The sequence below is a fragment of the Struthio camelus genome, chromosome Z (assembly GCF_040807025.1).
Source record: "Struthio camelus isolate bStrCam1 chromosome Z, bStrCam1.hap1, whole genome shotgun sequence".
Taxonomy (NCBI): Eukaryota; Metazoa; Chordata; class Aves; order Struthioniformes; family Struthionidae; genus Struthio; species Struthio camelus.
The window spans coordinates 9,028,160-9,045,253 of record NC_090982.1 but is presented as its reverse complement, the minus strand read 5'-3'; the positions used below and the strand labels follow the sequence as shown (position 1 = coordinate 9,045,253).

Below are 17,094 nucleotides of genomic sequence, written 5' to 3'. Positions count from 1 at the left end.
GAGAGAGAATAGACGGAAAAAGGTAAGGAAGTCATGGACTTCAGATTGAACAGCATGGAAAACTAGCCGGAGGAGACTACAAGCAGCTGAGGAATGTATAAGAACAAAACTATATCTGATATTTATATCCGTAGATATTTTAAAGGGTGCAATCAGAGGAAGCACAGATAATCAGCAATCCATTCAGTAGCATTGCTCCACCTAAGCTGCTGCCCATCTGCAGCAGCAGTTCCAGGAATGGCATGGGAACAACGTACATGTTGTCTGCTACAAACCATCGATTGCACTGAGGGGCAACTGCAGAAAGACAGATTGAGAAAATTAGTGGGATAAAATTGCTTGCTGTATGCCATAGTTTTGCCCAGTAGGTCACACATACAGGGTGGCTTTGCCTGGTGGCAGGCGGTCTGCTATCCATTGATCTTGTGTCCTTCAAATGCCCTCTAGTGGCTGTAGCTCTGCCTCGGAGCCACCTTTCACAGCATAACCAGAGCACTTAGGGGACGGAAGCACTTTGAATGAACATGCAAAGCATAACCTGAAAGCTCATATGCAGAAAACTCGTCACGTGCACTGAAGGCCTCCTGAAATCCTGCTGCTGTCAGAGGTGTAGGCAAGGTAGCGCCCACCAGGGCAGCTTTCTGCGTTGCTCTGCAGAAAAGTCAGGTCAGGAGGGTACTGGCATGCCAAGGACAGCAGGTGCAGTGTGTGCACTCCTTGCGCTCTTTGAGGAGACAGTGCTGTTTTAAAGAGCACAACGTGAAGGTCAGTATTCCTTTCTGAAGCTCATCTTAAACAGAGATGTAGTAGGCCAGGCACCAGGAAAGAAGATGAGGCTCATGAGATAGCATGTGTGTTGAGATAATGTGGTCAGAGGCCACAAATAAATAACCCTAACACATATCTGTGGGGTTTGCTACAGATTCAAAAGGGTCCTTGGACACTGGCTGAAGGCCATGAAGGCTCACCAGAAGAACTTGTGTAAGAGATGCAACCTGGCAATGGAGTTCAGGTAGCATTGGGAGCTGTAGATTTGCTTAGGGGAGTGAGAAGGGAACTATATTTGGCGATCTGATCAATGTGTATAAGTATCTGAAGGGGGAGTGTCAAGAGGAGGAGGCCAGCCTCTTCTCCGTGGTGGCCAGCAACAGGACAAGAGGCAATGGGCAGAAACTGAACCACAGGAAGTTCCATCTGAACATGAGAAAAAATTTCTTCACTGTGAGGGTGACAGAGCATTGGAACAGGTTGCCCAGAGAGGTGGTGGAGTCTCCTTCCCTGGAGATTTTCAAAACCCGTCTGGATGTGATCCTGGGCAATATGCTCTAGAGGACCCTGCTTGAGCAGGGAGGTTGGACTAGATGATCTCCAGAGGTCCCTTCCAACCTAAACGATTCTGTGATTCTGTGATTCTATAGCTCCTTCCAGTCATCATGGAGCATAGCATCCATTTCTGAGGTCTCTAATGTGGCTGTGCAGCCTGCAGTTTCAGATAGGGGATGTATCTGTAAGTATCCAGCATCCGTATGCTGAAAGGAGAAGAGTATCTTGGCTTAGACTCTGCTCCTGAAGATCATGAGAAGCCAAATGGCTGTGACAATGATGATCAAAATATTTAACAGGGAAACTGGTTGGTAATCACACTCACATTCACTCAAATTTTTTTTTCTTTTTAGACCCTTGTCCTCTTATTATTGCAGAGCTGCTATTTTTATCTTGCAGAGCAATGCTCAGTCAGTGCTCCTTGGCTGCCTCATGCTTATATAACATTTGGGAGCAACACAGTTCTTGCTTGGCTGGATCTGTGACCACAAAATGGTTTTGTAATGCTAAGTCCTGGATGTGCATTTGGTATTGTTAAGCTCTCACACCTGCTGCAAACTTCCATACATAATTTTAGTCAAGTCATTTCTAATGATTGCACTCCCTGGGTGTGAATGGAAGAGTTAAAGAAATACTATCTTCTAGCCTTGTTCTTTTCAGCTTTAACTAGAGTTTAAACTATCTGGGGGAGGGGACACCTTTTGGGACATTTGTACAGCACCTAGCACAATAAAGTCTAGACCGAATATTTTACTTCCCCAAAAACGGAGCAGAAGAAAATAAGGCTCTGCATCCCGGTAGGAAGATTATCCTGATCTGTGCTGTGTGTGGATGTGTAAATGACAACAGATGATGCACTTAGCAGTTATGTTCTTTGCATACATAAGGAGGAACAGCAGCTCCCAAACTGCCAATCTCTCTCTCAGTTCTCACAGAACGGGTGTGTGTCCCACGGTCGCACAGCAAGGGGGCTCGAGGAAATGAGAGGGAGGAATGACAGAGGAGGAAGCTTCAAATAGGGAGACACATCCCTCTCTAACAGGGCAATGAACAATACCAACTTTTTTAAAAGGAAACTGAAATTCACTCGCATTTCAAATCTTCTCTTCTTTCAGGGAGTTTCATCTGAGGAAGAAGCATTTTAAATCCACCACTCCTGAAAGGGGAAACATGTCTTCACCTAACTATGCTTTAGCGGGTACAGCCTCAGGCTCTCTGTTCTGTGGGCTGCTGTTTCGATAAACTCTCTTTTCTGCCCTATGTACACCTCCTGGATCTTCACTTAAAACAAACAAACAAAAGGGAACAACGACGCATTTTCTTTTCTTCTGGAGGACCACACCCTATCTGAGAATTTCTGCTCTTCATCCCTCACCAATGAGCTTGAACTGCACCTCTCTGCTCATGCTGGCTCCATGCAGAGCTAGTGCAGAAGAGATTAGCCTTCCCATTCGTACTGGCTGTGTATCAAACTCTTCCTACAAGCTCCTGGAAAGGTGGAGACAAAGTGTGGGAGCCTTCTGTGTTTTGGGAGTCACAGGTGGCTTCTCCTCGACAAAGGAGCTTGAAACGTTCCACAGGGATGTGCTGATAAAGAAAGACTGCTGTTTCTGTGAACGTGATGATCTGGTGAAAGAGCAGGCTTCCGGATAACCTTTTACATTATCTGACACACAGCCTTCCCTAAATTATGGCATCTTTCGATTTTTCAGCTTTGCTGCAGGCTTAAGAAAGAAGAAATTCTTGGCTTTGTCTGCCTGTGAAAATAGGTTGAAACCTCCAAACTCAATTTTCCCAGACATTTGGAAGATGACATAATTTGACATAAGTCGGCATGATTGGCAGGTCAAAACATACTGCTGGCTCTCGCAGTTCAGGAGAGCATGGAAAACCGAGAGAACTGTGAAGTTTGCTGTGCCGCAGCCGATGTCTTGCATCTCTCAATATTCCCTCTCTATATAAATGCCCAAAAGGTATTTGATAGTTTGTACTATCCAGACCATGCCAGGGCTCAGAAAAGAAGCGAAGAGATAGAAGTGAGATGCATCCTCCGCTTCCAAGAGGTAGCCACTGAAACAATGACCCCAGGTGCAGGGCCACTTAGGGCAAGCTTTTGAAAAAGCACAGCCTGCTGGGTGGTGCTGAACTCTGTTTAAAAATCTGGCCAGAAGTATTGCAATGGGAACAGCTGGATACTCAGTGGTTTTAAAAATCTGGCTCTTGTTTAGCTGCCTCCATGGAAGCTGAGCTAAATTGAAAACCTAGCCCCAACTGGGCATGCTGAGCACTTTAAAATTGGTCCTTCTGCTCTTTGGAAATTTTCTGCCTGTAGTTGGGATTTCCTTATTTACAACAGGAAACTTCCTGAAGCATTACTGTTCTTTGTTCCACAGCTTTTGTTGTCACTTTTTTTTCTGCTAGCACAAACATCAGCATCTGTCAATGTGAGAGTCTGTTCCAGGCTCTGTAAACCAGCCTGGTTAGAGCCTGCTGATTTCTTTGCTTACGTAAGATGGGATAGAAGTAACTATCCGTCTCCTTTGAATTTGTTACCTTTGAATCCTGGCCTCAATGAGTGCAGGCATCTTCCAGCCCGAGTCCAGAATAATAAAGCTAAAATCCAAGCTTTATCTGCAGCCGGAACTCTCAGCCACTAGGAACCCCAGCCAAGGAAGGGGCTCTGTCATGCTACTCACTGCGCAAACACAGCCTGTCCCTTCTCTGCAGCGTAAACAGACGATATGAATGTTGCTGAAGGGATGAAGTGTTGAAGCAGCTTATCTCAGGACACATAAAGAATGCGAACAGCCAGGATGAGAACAATACTCAGATCATGTTGATATTCTTGTGTTTCATGAAGACAGCTGGACAAGTGTGTGCACTGCACATCATCTTGTTTTCAGCAACCAGTGAAAAGTTTATTAACAAACTATGATAGACAAGATGGGAGGGGGGGTCAAAAATAGGCAGAGGTACATGAGAAAAACCTTTTAGCAAGGCCGCACCTGGTTATTTCGCTCTGACGGCTGCCAGTCCAAAAGCTTACTCTTTTGATGGCATACTCTGATGCTCTCATGGGGATGGGAGAGGTGTCAGGGTGACCAATTCTATGAGTAAAGTCAACTGCAAAAAGCTATGAAATGGTGATTAGCACTGTGCAATACATTAGCGCATCTGGATGCCCTCACCTCCGCACAAGGCTGTGAAATTATCGGCAACAATGGACAGACTCCCATGTGACTTTGGGACACAGTATAAAATCCACAGAAACGAGCTCTTGAGTGCTTTCAGCAGCCCGTGTCCGAAGGGCCACGTTAATGGAGCTGGCAGAGGGCTTTAATCTTTCTTTTCCTGAATCCCCGGTCATTATATGGGCAGGGAACAACTTGCTGCTTCTTGAAGCTGAGGAGGGATGGTATACTAGCTAGAAAGTACGTGGTTGTTTCTGCTTTCATCTGAAAGGTGTCAGGCCTGTCTGGACTGATTGACTGTGTAGAAGACAAATTTCTCTGCTACTAACTCCCTGTTGGCTTCCTGAATCTGAAAACTTCTCCCACTGGACAGTAAGGCAAGAGTTTGGCAAAAGCAGAAGTGATACCGCTCCCGTTCTCCCACTGCATCAGTGAACCTCGTGCTGAAACCACAGGGTCTGCTCAGAAATTCCTTTTCTCCCCACATCTCAGCAGACTTCTTTCCATTGTGGTAATGCCACCTTCACATTTGCATGCAAAGCACGATTTGCACTGCACTGAACACTGTTTAGATTGACTGTTGTGGGGTAAAATCATCTTGGGGAGAGGGAGGTGAGAGAAATCCCCTCTTGCTGTTTTCCTTCTGCTGTCTGAGTCCCGGATGGATTTCTGAAAAAAAAAATCATGACAGAAAGAGAAGAGGGAGAGCTAGCACTATACAGGGATAAGGAAAAGAGCCTTTTTTTGGGGATAAACTTGAACATGAGCTACACAGTCTTCCTCCTAGATTAAAGACCACACTGCCTTTTGATATGGTACCTGTGGCCACAAATGTGGGTGTAGGAGAGGCTGTGTCCCTCTCTGCTTTGCAAGAGCTGCCTTTCATCACACAGGGTCTGCTCTTCTTCCTCTCTGTGCTTCTTTCTGGGATCCGTGCTGTGGCCGCTGACAGGAGTCGAGCCTAATATTTTACAAATTGAACTTTTTGTGTGAGAGATACTAAATTCACTGTCTCCCTGATGTGGTAGTTTTGCTACGGGCCTTCTTTGCTAAGTCTGGCATAGTGCAGAAGCTGTGCTCCGATGCTGGGCTCTGCTGACAGCTTCTTTCTGACAAAAGTTTTGCTATGAGTGGCTTAGTTTCACTGTGAAAGAGATTTTCCCTTCCTTCTGTTTCTTCAGTATCTTCAGGGTGGGGGGGAGGAATGTGCTTTCAGATGTGCATTCCTTCCCTTTTCTATTTCTGGCTATGAATAGTCCACTGCTTTACAGTGGCTGGATCAGTGCATTTAGTGAATGACTAGCCTGTTATGGGAGATGAAACAGGTTTCCCTACCGTTACGGAACAATTATCCTGTGATCATGCAGTTTCTTTTTGTCCTGAGCAGAGACGTAACCAGATCTTAAGGAAACAGAGGTCCATAAAGTTCAAAATATACTTCTATTTTTGTGCAACTTTCTGTCACAGAAGAGATCCATTTATGAAGATGGAAATACAGAGATTTGCTGCATATGCTGTGGAGAAACACAGTAGTACAACATAAAACCCAGCGTCCAAGCTATGGGAGAGAATCTTCCCTCAGGCACAAACATCAGCCTCAAGTCTCATCCTTGTGGTTTCTTGTATTCAGGTGGTAGCCACTAGATACACATGGGATCATTTGGAGCAGCACAAGAATGAGCCTTGGGGTACTGAGAGGCAGCAAACCTCCCCCAGAAATGATAGCTGTCCTTGAAACAGAAGACGGAAAGATGAATCCCTTCATCTTGAGAAAGTCTACCACTCCCACCCCTGACGCAGTTGACAAAGAGTTTTCTGTCTGTCCCTCTCACTTTGCTTTTCCACCTACAGTTTAGAGTTTTGTGCATGTGAAAAATGGCCATTTGGAAATCCTCAGAGGCCCAATTATTTCCACTGATCTGCATTCAGCACTGCCTCAGCAGTGCGCCCTCCCACCAATGCACTAAATTAGACCCACTTCTGCTCTTCAAGGACCACTCTTAGGATAAGGAAAGTGGGAGTGGGCATGCCTATTCAGAGTGCATCCTGCTGACTGGGAATGCTATTCAATACCACATGAATAATAAACATTTGTGTGAGGTGAAGACCTGTCCTGCAGAAGCCTCAAAAGTCCCTTTCATGCACTCACAGAGTTGTCGTCATGCACAAACGCACTGTTGTTGTTTCATCCAGCTTAAATGGACAGCAGTGCTATAAAGCCAGACTCAACCTGGAGCCAGCAGTATCCCGCAATGTGTGGGCAGGATGACTCATGGCTGATGGTAGGTCTGCAGCTTTACAATTTCATTTTAAAAACCAGTTCTCAAGACAGTTCCTAATCACCTGCAAAAGCATCCTCATGAGGATTGGGGCAGTTATGAATTAATCTTTGTTTGAAACAGGAAAATATTTTCCACCATTGCATTAAAACCCGGGTGTGCGCTAGGCAGCAGGTGGAGGGATTTATTTTAATGACCTCTACGTTCCAGTTTACTCTTCTCAGGGTATAGCTATCATCAAAGAAAATCCTGATTCCGTGAATCATACAACTTACTGCTACTACAGAAATTAAAATTTGCCTTCACTATAGTGTAAACCATCTACAGGGTGAAATGAATAACCTAAGCTCTTCATCCCAAATTGTATTAAAGTATAAGAAAAGATATTGCCAGATCAGTGGGATCTGGAGAGACACAAAAGCCATCACCAGTAGATCTCGCAGACCAGTGACCTTCTGTAGCTGAGATGCAAATAACAGCAAGAACATAGCTTCATTGATAGATAAAGTGGTAACAAATATGTTCATGGGAAGCATTAACAGGGAAAATGAGGCTTGTGCATATGCAGTAAAATAGATACATATCACAAATTTACCTCTCTACACCCTGTTACTGCCCAGAGAAATGTACTTCTATTTAATCCAGCTTTGGTGCACATAACAGAAATTCTGCAGCTGTCAGTGATGTTATGTATTGCAATCCCTAGACATCCATTGTAAAACCATGCTCGTTATAAGGAGTAAAATATAGTACCTGAATCCTAACTGAAGTATTAATAATGAAAATGGATTATGTGTATCCTGTTTGCTGAGCAATTATCCCAGAGAAGAGATTGATTTTAGCTTTTGCCTCACTGCTTGAAAGGCAGAATATGAATAGACTGGCAGATATTTACATGCGGGGTCTCTGACCTGGAGAAAATGTCAGAAGCTTTATATATTTTAAAGAGAACAGCAAGTATTTTTTGTTTGTTTGTTTTAGTTGTGTGCAAGTATTACTACTTTATTTCTTAGAAGAAAGAAGCTGAGAAAATTTTAATATAATATAACTCAATCAGAAACCTGCCTAATTAGGAAAATTCTCTACACTGGAATATGACCCATTTTCAGATGTTTATCATTTTTAAGCCTGATGAGTATTTGTTGATAGGGCTGTTAATGAGAACCCTGATCCTGTACAGTGGGCACATGTTAAGGTGATGCAGCAGTGCCTGCTTTTACTCATCCGCTGTGAGCTTCAGCTGCAGGCTGCTTGCACCTCCAGAAAAAAGCTTTTAGTGTCTGCTTAGCTGTTATACATGCAGAAAATGTATGAAACTCTCCACTCCTGCCTGCGTCTGATTCTGGGCCTCCGTCCACTGTCCCAGCCTTTGGTACTGGAGAGGTGACAAGCTCCAAGGGTATCCCAGTGCGGGCAGCACCATTCCCAGCCTCTCCAACCGGTCTCGAAGCTCTTTAGACATAAATATTGAAATAGTATGTTCTCCTAATTGGGGATTGTCCTGAATCGGGGCAAGTGACTAGAGCGTCCTCAAGGGGAGTATACCCGAAAGCCGTGAAAGTTATCCCTTCCAGAGAAACTAGCCTGGTTTAAACAACAGAAAATACAAAGGACAAAAACTGTGGTGACGCTATCTGATCGCAGGCAGCCTCCATTGCTCCACAAGAAAGCCAGAGCGTATCCAAACTTGGTGGTGGTGGTACTTCTTGCGGTGGAAGGTGTTTTGAAATCTTTCTAAACTTAACCCCATGTGTGGCATGAATCACAATCGTTTCGTCTGGGAAGCGGGAGGACTTTCCTTCTACTTTCCCTTTCACGGCCTGAAGACACAACAGCACCCTACCACCGCGTGCCTTACATAGGGCACCGACCCCAGGAGCAAAACCTTTGGAAGCAGGGAGGAGACATGTCTCCTCTCCAGCAGTTGCTAGCTCCCAGGTGAGTATAGCCCCCCGGGGCAGGAGGGTGAGACCCCGCTCTCCTGTGGTCGGTGTCTCACCCCGGGGCTGCCAGGAGCTACCCAGAGCCGCCTGTGAACAGATGGCTGTATCCATGGCAACAGGTAGTTCAGCCTCTAACTTTTCAGCACATAAAAAGGGGAATTACTTTATTTCATACTTGATATAATGAACTATCTGGTTGGATACTTACGGCCAATAAATAATAAGCTTTGGGTCAGGTATTTCTTGGCAGTTAATGACCACCTGTGCAAAAGCTGTCAAGTTCTGCAGTAATTCATTAAGAGCCAGGAAATGCCCATTACATCCGTCGTTACGAAATCAATAGAAAAGTTTTGTTTCAACCGTAATCAGCTTTGCTACACTAATGTCATTTCTAAGCAAAGATGGAAATAGTCCAAAATGTGTAGAAATGCCCTATAACACACAACCAAACTCGCATTTTAGAGAGGAAGGAACCTAGCTTGTATGAAGAGCTACTAGTAGAATACTACTACTACGGAAAGTAGTATTTTGAAAGGGAGAACTGGCAATATTATCTTCCCAGGCAGAAAGCATTTCATGCTCTGTGGTATGAGATCATTTTGCAACTTACGTTTTTTTTCTAGGGAGTCAGGCGAAGAAGGAAATGCAGGACGCTTCTTCATTGCTCAACCCATTAATTCCACATCTATGAAACCATGGGTAAAGTGTATGCCCTACAGGCATGGGAAAAGCTGTAAATAAGCAAAAGCCTTCTCAGCAGCTAGCACACAGCGCCGACAAGAACACGTATATGAGGTTCCAAGTCACAAAACGTTGAAATGACAAAAGTCATAGAAATACTCACACTTGCCCTAACCACATTTTCCAGGCACAACATTTGTAGGGATAACACCCACTAGGAGTCCCAAACTTGGTGCATGTCAAAAGGAAGCTATCTTTGCATACACCTTTGAATATATCTTTGAGTACATGCCTACTCTTTGCTTTCATGGGTGCAAGCTGTAAAGAGCTATTGATTTATACACAATTAACAAATTATAATAAAGAAGGGAGGAAAGACCTCTATCCTCTTTCTCACAGAAAGCTCTTTATTCCTCTCTGGTGAAGAAAACACTTGGATCTTCAGTTAAATGGAGCTTAATGTAGGTACTACACAGTGCAGCATGCAGGCTGAAGCTAGACAGAAGCTCAGACAAGAGGGTCGTAACAGCCTCTTCTGCAACTTGAAAACGTGTTGACCATTGGTATTGAAGCCTGAAACTCCTCATCCCTCAAAATCAGTGCAACTTTGACCAGAGAGCAGGGGGCAGAGCAATCCAGACAGCTTCTAGAGATATTTGACAATCGATAGGCAATTGCACCGCTAGCAGAAAAGGCAACGAAAACCATCAGGAGTGGCATGTCTGGGTGTTAACTGAATTGAGTGCTTGAGGAGCCCACCCTGATTAGGGCAGCCAGTGTTTTCTGATTGCATCTTCCAAACGGACACAGCCCATCATAAAAGGCCAAGCTCTCACGGGCTACAGTGAAAGTATATCCGTAGAGGGCTTAAGTAACAATATGGTAACAATAACTGAGCAGATTTCCTGTACCAAGGAAATAGACAAATAATTCATTAATTTCTCTTTTGTCCCTTTCTGCTCCCCCAAAGAAGCCCACAGGGATAGTTTACTGCAAATAGAAAGGATAGTGATTATTTATATTTTCAGGTGGCCAATGTCCTCCAGAAACAACTGAGGGCATGGAAGTCAGTGGGAATTTTATTAATGATGCCATTGGGGTGAAATCCTAGGATGTTAACAGTGCATCCCCCCTGGATAGCATATTTATTACTGACATACACATATGAGAGAAAGAAGGAGGTCCAGCAAGGATAAAGGCTCAAAGGACAGAGAATGACAATCACGTTGCATTATTGTTTGACTTCAGGCTTATTTTGCTAGTTCTACTACTTTTTTAATCAATGGAAAAGCTCCCACACTTGTTGCCAAAGATGAAATAGCAAGCAAGACTCTTACTCTCTAGAAGTTTTGCAGCAGCAAAGGAGGGATTTTTAACATGATTTTGGTTGTGTGCTAGCAATTCACTTGGGCTGAGCTTTCACATACAGAAGGGTATGCTGGAATAAAGAGGGGATGATCATGGCAGAAAGAGAGCAAGCAGAATAATGATGTGGTCTCACTGGCAAATAGCAAAGAGTAGGCAATTTGAAAGGAGTAATAGGGACAGTTATAAAAGACAAATAAAAAGACTAAAATTGCAAATGGAAACCAATAGAATGACAGTATAAAAAGAAGCAGGGAAGAATTAAAAGTTAGAGGTGGAAGATGATAAAATATGGCTTTTATGTCCTAGTGCAAAAGTATTAAAGTTTCAGTAAAGGCAGAAAGGATGGGAACATTGTAATATACCTCACTTTAAATGAATCAAGGAGCTCTTACTTTTTTTTTTTTAATTATAAAATAAATATGTGTAAACTCACCCTTATTGCAGAAATTCCTGTTGGATTTACTAATTTCTGCAGGACTGGTTCAAAGTCTCTCATGTCTTTGCTAAGAATGATGCAATGATGTCTCTAATCCTCATAATTTCAGAGACAAAAATGAGAAGGTGAAGAGTAAGTGAATCACAATGTCTTTCAAAGTTTACTGACAGCCTGAAGAAACGCCAAAGAAGTATACACTTCCTGAATTCTGAAACCTAAAGGTAATGATCTCTACCTTGTTAAAAACAAGGACAATATAAAATAAAATATCACATCCAATTATTATGAGACTTACTGAATGCATAAGTCCTCTTCTGAAGTATTCTTCTGCAAACTCCGGAAGACCCTCTATGAAGGCAGAAAAGGTCGAAAATGGAGCATACTCAGACCTGACTGTTTTGCAGTTAATGACTGACAATTTTTGTCACTGGGTAATGTAGTGCTCTGCTGTAGTTAGGCTCACTGAAAATTGGGACCCTGAAAAATGATGTCACATATATGCAGAGTTAGGCTCCTCGTCCCCTTTAAGATGAGGTACCAGATACTGTTGCAGAGAAATTTTAAAATACAGAGAAAACCTACTCAGACTTGTCATTGTTTTTGATTTCTGCAGGCACACACACACAAAAAAGAAACTTAGAAGATCATCTAATGGAGTCATATGTCATTCCACCAGGGATAAAAATGATTGAAGAAAATTATAATGGAGTTATCACAAAAATATGAGGTCAAGAAGTGTGAATGTTGTGGAAATGACTTATGTGTGAGTCATTCAAAGGGAATTTTTTGCCTCAAACTATGGAAGGAACGTAAAAGTTCAGATTTTGGTATATTTTTCTTAAAAGTTCTATACAATATTTATTTTTGAGCACAGATTAGGATTAATGTCTTACAAGAAGGAATATACAACTTCCCTCTCCAATTTTTATTCAAGGGAAACCACTGCGAAACAAGGCAGGCAGTGATTTTAAAGCAAAATGGTGTTCCAAAGAAAATGTTTATACAGAATCTTCTCTCTTTCTAAGTTCCTGGTTGTAATTTAGCTTTATCCAACTCCAAAATAGACAAAGCTCAACACATGTAAAAGTGCATCTCCTGAAGAGTAAGAACACCCAGTGCGTGAACACATCCAAGGAGAAATAAATGAGCACATCTGCAAAAAATAGCTTTTGTAGATGAGGTATTTGGACTTTAATTCCATGTGAAGACAAGGCTGGCAGGCCCATCTGTGCTGTACAAATAAAAATTAATCCTATAGCAGATGAATTCTCAAATATATTTAAAGAGGGAAGTCATATTTTGGAGATCAAAACTGGGCTCACGCTGTATTACCTAATGGACATTTTGTAGAACAGAATGGGGAAAAATTGGAAGAAGTTTGAAATCTCCCAGGTCACTGTTCACTGTTTTTAGTGGCAAGAACATCCTTCTCTCTTATATCACTGATAGCACCAATTTCACGAAGAAAAGTAACAAGAGTAATTTTGAACAGCAGGTAACGAAAGCATTGGTCTTGATTCTCCCTTGCGCCAAAACCCCTCCACACCATCTTGGGAGACCAGAGTGTCCTAAAAGCAGCACTTCGCCAGGTGTTGAGCAACCTTAATGAACATGAAAATCAAACCCATTTCTTGAGAGAGGGTATGATAAAGTGCCTGGCTGCCGATAATCCCTACGTAGGTGCCTCACTCACTGGGAGATACAGAAAGAAAAACATCAAAGTAACTAGGGAAGGAAATTGTTCCATTAGCTGCAGAAGTCAGGGAAAAATCGTTCCATGTAAGGCGACACTGTGTCCTTGAAAAGAGGGAGAGCCTCTCTCCTGCTCTGCGGCTGGTATTCCAGAGGGTTAATAAAAAAAAAAAAAAAAGGAGAAAATTGCCTAAGGTCTTTCTAAAGCTTGCACACTGGTCATCTGAAGCATCTGGCAAGCTAGTGCACCTGGCGGAGAGACACAGCCAAAGATACCCAGAGAGACAGGAGAGGGAAAGAGAAACGAGGAAAAGAGAACACAAAAGCTGAGAAAATATTAGTATAGGAAAACTCAGAGGGGGAAAAAAATCAAAAATAGAGGGAGAAAAATGAAAAAAAAACCCACCCTCAAACAAATATCCTCCAAACTTAAGGTAGATATTTCTAATAGGGGTCTGAGCTGTCAATATAGTAAAAGTCTGAGCTTAAGAGAAACCACAAAACAAGACACAAGGGGATAAATTTTCTTCCAACTTATCCTTGTTTGTTACATGCCCTGATTTTACATCTAAAAAGGGAAGGTCCTTAGCTGAGAAGCCTCCTCTGCAGATACTGTTTACCTTCTTGCCTCCTACCCCTTTTCTGGAGTTTTTCACTTTGGTTGTTGGAGTTCCCTCGCTGTTACTGATAGCAGCTCTATCCAGAGCGCGCTATCTAGGCATGGTGGGATTTGCGGGCCAGTGGTGGGGCGAAGAGGCTGGAAGCAACACTCAAAGCTAGTTTGGGTCAATTTCCCATGAGAAAGGCACGCAGGCATCATGTTCCTCAGGGCACGCTCGCGTGGAGATTAGCATCGCATTCGGGGATGAGAAACGCTGATTTCAGCGACGACGTGGAGACACTTCGTGCTCGCGCCTTATGCCCGAGGCAGAGAGGCCAATTAGCAACTCAGGTGCTGCATGGCACTAACGAGGCTCTGCTGCTCTCGGGAGGCACGTGGCGCTGAGCCAGGCCCCGGCGGTGCACCAGCGTGCTGGGAGCGAGCACAGCGTGCTCCAGCAGAGCCTGGCTGCAACTGGGAGTCCCCCTCCTGCAAGGTCCTCCAGGTTTCCTGCCCCCAGCCTCTGAGGCTGGAAAATCTCTGAGTCTGACCTCTGCCGTTCTGTGGAGCACTTTTTTCTTCTGCTGGGTCCCTCTCTGTGGTTTTGCTCTGTGAGTGATACTGCCCAAGTCTGCAGAGGACAAGCATTTAATGCACCATCTGTCCACACTCTTCTCATGGTCTGCTGTGTTCCAGGCAAAGCGATGGCTCCCAATGCATTTTAAGCTCCCTTTCCCTCTGATTCATTAAAGCACTACATGTGTGGTATCAAAATCTTGATGCAATAGGAGGGGATATAAATGACTGCGAACTGAAGGGGAATGACACATATTTCTGAAATGGTAGTAGCTATTACTTTGTGTAATGCCTACCCAACCCAGAATTGATGTGGCAGATGGAGGAAGGGAAAACAGGTTACGTGCCTGCAGTGTTAGTGTACTGATTGGCTTTGCCCTGCCAACTAGCTCAATGACTCTAGATAACTTGGCATGCTTCTGCTAGAGTGGTTTCTAAAAGTACATGAAATTGCAGTTTAGACTGTAATTTATGAGTCTTTTGTATGTGAGAAGAGCCTGTTGAAGCACAGGTCTAGCTGCAGGTATCAGCTCTTGGGTTAAAAAAGAAATTGTTTCATAACAGAAAAAAAATTTCTTTATCCTCAGCATAAAGTGAACAAACAGTAAACCTTGATCTGAGTTTCCAAATAGGAAGCCCCTTGAAAAATCCTGGAGTCATATTATTTGTCACTGTGACTTCAAAATAAAGAAAATTCAAATCAGAACATTTTCTTGGTTTCCAAATGAAAGTTACTCTTGGCTATTTCATGATTTCATAAGCTGCTCCATTCCAAACACCAGCACGCAACACTAGGATATCTTGCTTTCTCTAAGCACATAGTTAAAATCAGGTCTAAAAACTTTTCAAGCTGTGTGATAAATTCATCCAAGTGCGTGCCCACTAAGGACTGTCCTAAGAACGCTGAATCATTTAATCTGAACAGTCAGCAGCCAGTGATACTTTTGAGTCTTGGTGTGATACAAGGGCTGGGTTTGAACAAACAACGTTTAAGTGAAGGGCTACATGGCTTGTTACAGAGCCAGATTTTTGTGTAATCCGTATGTCACCCACAAATCTGTAATCTGTGTTTCACTGCAGTCTGTGCACAAAAAATTGCTTATAGTATTTTAATCAGAAATTATGTTTTCCATTATACAGCAATAGCTACCTCAGCAGACATCTTCATTTCAGAAGTAGGTATGAGATGCTATAACTGAGGGCTGAAGCTCAAACAGAATTTACAGAATATTGGCCTAATTTATGTTGGTTTACACGTAATGGAGCGCGCAGCTGAGCATATACAACTAACGTTTTGAAGGTGTGACTCTCTGACTAGCCAGGAGCCAATCATTTTAAAATTGTACTGCTGAATGCATTTTCTAACAAAAATCACCTGTATTCAAAACAGGTCTACGCACAGCTAATTTAGGCAAGAAGAAGAAAATGCTGTTAGCCCCTCTCTGAATTCTGCTTTCCAAAAACCATTTTCTTTCCAGTGTCCTTTCCAGTGTCCATGTGGCTGTGAGACCTGCGAAAGCCTCTCAGTCCCCAGATGCATGGCCTGGTGACGTCTTCATTTCCTGAGGAACCCCGTCCTCCCACAAGGCCACGGTTTCCACCAAGAAGAAACTGAGATGAGAGGGCCAGGAAGGAGATAAATTGTCCTGACCTGGGCAATCAGGGAATCAGGACTTCGGGGTTCCCGGAGGGGTGCACTTGCCCCCTAATGTAGACATAGCCAGAGGGACCAAACACGCTCTGACTCCACATAATGTGGACGTGTCCACATTAGCTCCAAGCTCTGTTGTTGCACCTGCCTTGTATGGCCCACAATGACGAGGACTTGCAGGCTCTGTGCTGAATATGATGAGGCTACTCACCTAAGTTATAATATGATTTTCCCTGCTTGTGAGTGTGAAGGCATAGCAGGTAAAGCGGCTCTACATTATGCTCCAGGACTTGCCTGGAAGCACATCATGTTCACACAGGAGCTGTATGATGGAGCAAGGAGCTGAACATGTCTTAATGCCCTAAATGTCCTAAAGGTGCAACATGGCCTAATAAATTGCAGCTTTTCTGGTGCATTTTGGACGGAGCAGCACTTCTTGTACATCTCCAACCTGCTGCTCATTTAAACAGTATAATCCTTTTGTGATATGACTTGAATCAGTATCAGAAAGGACCTCGTGCTTGTCTGGGATCTAAATCACTTCCTTACACTGAAACAGGTGTTTGGTAAGTACCAGTGCCTGCTTCACTACTGTATATTCATGTCGGCCTCCCCATGGAAGTACGACACAAGGACTTGGTGGCTTTTTTTCGCCATGGTTCACAAACCAACTTTCCTTCTACTCCACCATTTCCATACCTCTGTTGGCGTTCCACACAATAAGACAGTGAAGATGACAAACTCACCATGGGACCAAGGGTCAGTCTTTTTGTCTAGTAACATATTGTAGCCTCGCCATAGTGTCTGATATTTCCCTGTCATTACAGTTGCCTTCTTTGATCCTTTCCATGTTGGCTCTTTTATCAGCGTTACCATCAGCCCTTGGTGACAGGATACCACCAGCAGCCTCCTCAAAGCCGATGCCCTAGCTGGGTCTAACCTTTACTTCCTGATGTGCTCCTTCTCCTTGTCAGGGATTATAAATTCAAATTAAGTATAGTTGCATCAGCTTTCTTGCCAGTGAGGGGAAACTAGCCAGTACTGTGGCATCAGCCGGTGAGTAAGCAGACAATTACGATGAAGCAGTTTGTTCTGACTCGGGTCCTTTGGAAACATTGCTTTTCTTTGCACCATTTGGCTCCTTTGTGTGTGTGCGTCGAGAATCTCCTCCCAAATTAAAAAGAAAGAAACCCTCTCAGATTAAAGCACAACTCGTTTGTGGGCCTCAGGCTGCTGTACTGCCACTGCAGATCAGTAGGTTACACTTTTTAATCCCCACACATCAACTCAGCAGCAATGACGCAGCCAAATGAAGCTTTTCCACTCATTGGGTTTCTGTGGTCTGACATCTGC

At 43.5% G+C, this 17,094-nt stretch overlaps 1 long non-coding RNA gene across 2 annotated transcripts in view; it reads right to left on the bottom strand.

The window, feature by feature from the left end:
* The window catches only part of LOC104140720 (uncharacterized), a 69,343-nt gene that overhangs the window by 16,379 nt on the left and 35,870 nt on the right, over positions 1-17,094 (bottom strand). The gene's annotated exons all lie outside the window — the stretch shown is intronic.